This window comes from Parus major, chromosome 6 (assembly GCF_001522545.3).
Source record: "Parus major isolate Abel chromosome 6, Parus_major1.1, whole genome shotgun sequence".
NCBI lineage: Eukaryota > Metazoa > Chordata > Aves > Passeriformes > Paridae > Parus > Parus major.
This window is the reverse complement of record NC_031775.1, coordinates 1304479-1309280: the sequence shown is the minus strand read 5'-3', so window position 1 is coordinate 1309280 and position 4802 is coordinate 1304479.

Below are 4802 nucleotides of genomic sequence, written 5' to 3'. Positions count from 1 at the left end.
CTGGGGCCAGCCCTGGTCTCAGTGAAAACCCCCAAGGCATCTCCTGGTGGTTGGGGTTGCTCACCCCTTCCTGTTGTTTCCCTGTGAGCACACATAGAGCTGTTCCCAGCCTTCCAGCCCAGCCCCTGACATGGGAAAGGGTTCCTAACGTGGGTTATGGTTCCCTTGGGAGTTGCCATCTCCTAACCAGGCTTTCCTGGCCCCTGGGAGCAGCTTTCCCCTCCACCCTCCTGTGGGACACAGATGCTCTGAAGCACCATCCGAGGTGGAGGAGAGAGGTGACACGAGGGTCCAAGAGGACATAGGGGGATGGGAGGGGGGTTTGTGTCTGCCTCTCCCCCTGCCCAGCAGGATTTCCATCTCATCTCAAGCTGAAGCCAAGGAGACTCTGGAGTCGGGGGAAAGTGAAGCGCTTTCCCTAATCGAATCACACGCCAGTGTCACTTGTAAAGCTCTGCAAAGCAGAAAGGACTTGGGAGCCACTGAACCACAAACTCCGCTCCCTCACCAGTGCCTCCATGGAGATCCTGCCTCTCTGCTCCATCTCTTGCCCCTGAGCTCAGTCTGGGGGGAGCCAGAACCCAGAGACCCCCACCTTGTTCCCCACACCTGGTGCAGGCTCTGCATGCCGGGTATCCCACGGGCTGGAGGATTTGGGGACGTGTAAATGGTGTTCCCATCGTCTTGGGGTGTTCTGCCCTCTCAGGTCACATCCCTGACAGGGAGGACCCCCCTGGCCATGCATGATATCCTGCTAATCAAGGGGGTCTTCTCCATCCTCAGCTTCCATGAAGGTGCTGCCTCTTCTCCTGAGCCTTGCTCATCTCCCTCAGGAGCCCCTAGAAAGCTGGAATGTTCCTCGCAGCTGGGAGCTGAGGGGCAGGGCAGCCCCTTGCCTTCACCTCCCTGCTTAAAGGGGTAACCTAGGGAGCCCCAGTGTGGGCTGGGGGACCCATGGAGAGGGGGAAGGAAGGGAGGCTGCTGGGTCTTTCACCCTCAGAGAGTGTGGGGGAAAACCAGCAGGGGAATCATGGAATTGTGGAATGGTTTGGGTTGGAAGGGACTCTAAGGATCACCTTGTTCTAAGCCCCTGCCACAGCCAGGGACAACTTCCACTGCGCCAGGTGGCTCCAAGCCCCATCCAACCTGGCCTGGGACAGTCCCAGGGATCCAGGGGCAGCCACAGCTTCTCTGGGCAGCCTGTGCCAGGGTCTGCCCACCCTCCCAGGGAACAATCTCTATCTTACATCTCTAAACCTCCCCTCTTTTGTTTCAAACAGTTCCCCCATGTCCTGTCACTACCTGCCCAGGGAAGCTGGCCCATGGCAAACCGAGGGGACACGCTGGCTGCCTCCAGGAGTCCCAGAGCAACAGCTGACCCATCAAAATACCCTGCCTGTTTTGCAGGAAAACCTGCTCTGTCCTCCTCCAACCCTTTTCCTGGCCTGTTTTTTATAGAGAAGCAAATTCCCTGTCCTTTTCAGGCAGAGTCCAGGACTCCTCTGTGGCAGTAGCAGCATCCTTGCAGCAGGTCTGTCAGCAGGAATTTCTGCAGCCTCCTTCGGTGCTCCCAAAGCTCTCAGGTGAGGAAATTCTTACTGGTAGGGGGAAAAAAAAAAGGAAATGAACCACGGCTGACTCCGTGTTTACTTTGTGCCTGGTAACAACAAGCTCCCTGTTAAAATTCCCTCTTTACAGAAAGCAGGGGGATTTCAGCCCAGTGGGATTCCCAGAGGCTTTTGGCAGGGCAAGAGGAGATGTGGCAGGGTGAGCTGGTGGGGAGACAATGCCAGGGTGTCCGTGCAGCAGCATCCCAGGGAAATCAGAGCTCTCTGCAAGGATTTTCCATGCTGGGGAAGCCCTTCCCAGTGCTTCCACCCCACGTTATCAGTAGCTTTGCTGAGTATCCCCGCTTTTTCCCCTGTGTGCTGGTCTTCAGATGCTCTCTCCTTCCTAATGCCTAATTAGGTTAGCAGGACTGTTTGTCCCGATAGCACAGCTATGGATAATGCCATGCAAATTGCCTCCAAGACCTCTGAACCCCCAAAATAAAAAAGCACCTCTGGCTACCCCTGGCTGCAGCCTTTCCAGCTGACCACGGCTGCAAATAACGTCCAAGGGCTCAAAAGAACAAGCTCTTTAAAAAGAAAAAAATAAATTAAAATTCTCCTTCTTCCCACCAACTGAAATTTTATATTTTGTACCATAAAGATGTCTCTTGGTGCCAGCAAACCCAGCCTTATCCCAGATCACTGAGGTATTTAGTGAGGAGCAAGGCCTGAAAGGAAAGGAATCAACAGAGGATGTCTCAGCCCACCTGAGGCCTGCTCTGCCTCCAGAGTTTGGGTGGGGAAATGAAACCCACCCCTCCCTTGACGGTGCGGTCAGAGCTGAAGGGCGCCGTGACCTCCAATCCCAAACAAGTGAGCCTTTGTCTCACCTCCTGATTAAGCTCTGGGAGTTTCCTCTGTTTATTATTCATCTGATTGCCATCTTTTTTAACGCTTTCATGCTCCCCCTTCCTCCTGGCTGTGCCGGAGACCCGAATGCCCAGCCCAGGGAGGTCCCAGCTCAGGAGCTGCACCCCTGACCTGGTGCAGGATGCCAACCCCACCCAGGTGCCCAGGACCCTTTCCCATGTGCCATCCCCTTCCCCATGGCTGCACCCAGCCCCTCTGGGGGTGATGGAGAGGGCTGGACCCTGCCAGCCTTGCTGAGCCCGGTGCAACTCCTCGCACCTCGGATCGGCTGCTGGGAGCGGTCCTGCTGCGCCGGGGATTTGATTGACACGTTCATGCCTGGCCATTAGAGGGAAAACGAGGGCTAGTTCATAAACACCTGGGAGGAAAGCCAGCCCTTTGCCTTAATGATAGTTTGTCATGTCATATTTGTCTCAAATTGCGCAATAGGGGTAAGTGAACCCTTCATTTGCATCGCTTTAATTCGTATTTTGAATACCAGACTGCCTTAAACGCCGCCCGGTTTAACCCCCCCGCCTCTCCCTCGTTTCTACAGAAGGCACACTCTGCTTCCCAAAGCAGATTGAAATTCCGCTCATCTGGCCTGATCCAGCTGGAAAACACCTTTTTGTCCCGGTTTATTTTCCCAGAGCTCTCACCCCCCAGTGCCAGCACTGCTGGGTTTGCATCAGGTGCATCCCTTCTCCTCGCTGCCCAGCCAGGTTCTTCCCTTGACAGCAACTGGAAATGCGATTTTTTAAAAATTTTATTTTATTTTTTTTCTGCTCTTCAGCCTTTTCCAGCACGTCCCACTGCTCTGTAAATAGCGGCTGAAGTGCAGGGATGCTCGGGGTAGCACTCAAGGCAGCTGCATCGCCTCTGCTGCGCAGGTGGCTACGAGTACCTCCTGGTTTTTTGGGTGCCTGAAGGAGAAGGAACCTGGCCAGCAGCAAGAGCTCATGGCAGCCCTGGAGGGTTCTCAAAGGTGGATTTTCACTTGTTGGGTGGCAGCTTGCACACAACATCCCCACGGCCAGGCTGGGAGCGGGGCCGCTGAGCCCGGGGAGCTCCGGCTCCAAAGCCGCGGCCCCGGTTGCACCGGGCTGGCGGCGAGGCACAGGCTGTAATTACCGCCTGCCTGCCAGGGCACCTTCGCCCCCACTGCCCTACCCCGAGGAACTGAGCAGCTGCCAGCAATTAAAAGTTGTTAGCAATTCCCATGCTATTTTAACCATTTCTAGGCAGCCACGGCAGCCCCTTCTTCCTCAGGTGGAAAAGAGGGGGTCTTGCTGGTGCTCTGATGGCACAGGCGACGTGGCTTTGCTGAATTTGGGGGTCTCTCTGCCTCAAAAAGCGCTGCTGAACCCTTTATGCACCCCACTCCCCCTTTCTCCACTGAGCCAGGGTGGGGTTTAAACCTCCCCCATCAGGAGGGACTCACCGGCTGGAAAACTGCAGCCCCACCAAAGCTTGCAAACGTTTGTTTGCAATTCTTTACGAGGAGGGAGATACGGGCATATCATGGGATGGTTTGGGTTGGAAGGGTAAATAAAGATCATTTAGATGCAACCCCCTGCCATGGGCAGGGACACCTTCTACTATCCCAGGCTGCTCCAAGCCCTGTCCAACCTGGCCTTGGGCACTTCCAGGGATCCAGGGGCAGCCACAGCTGCTCTGGGCACCCTGTGCCAGGGCCTGCCCACCCTCACAGGAAAAAAATTCCTTCTAACATCTCCTCTAAATCTCTCCTCTTTCAGCTGAAAACCATTCCCCCTGTCCTTGTGCTATCTGCCCCCGTAAAAAGTTGCTCTCTGTCCTTTTTATTAGCCCCCTTTAAAACCAAAAGGCCACAAGGTATCAAGAAGCAGTTGCAGGGTACCTCCCTCTCTGTGTGGATTTTATCTTTTATCATTTGTGTGCGTGTGCATCTGTTATTTTTATGCTCCTGCAGGTGCATCCTGTGGCCTGCATTTTAATACCCTTTTTTTGGGAGGGGGGGACGTGGGGTGAGAGGAGGGGTACAAGAAAGATGGAGACTTTAAAAAAGAGATAGGACAAAGGGAATGGCTTTAAACTGAAACAGGGCAGCGGTAGATGGGGGTATTATGAAGAAATTGCTCCCCGTGAGGGTGGTGAGCCCTCTGAGGCACAGAGAAGCTGTGGCTGCCCCATTCCTGGAAGTGTCCAAGGGTGGGTTGGACGGGGCTTGGAGCATCCCGATCCGGTGGAAGGTGTCGCTGCCCAGGGAAGGAGACAATCCCGCCGTCCCTTCCAACGCAACCCCGTCCCCCGATGCTGCAGGACGCCTTGAAGAATTTCCGAGGTGGTTTTCGGGGAGGGAGG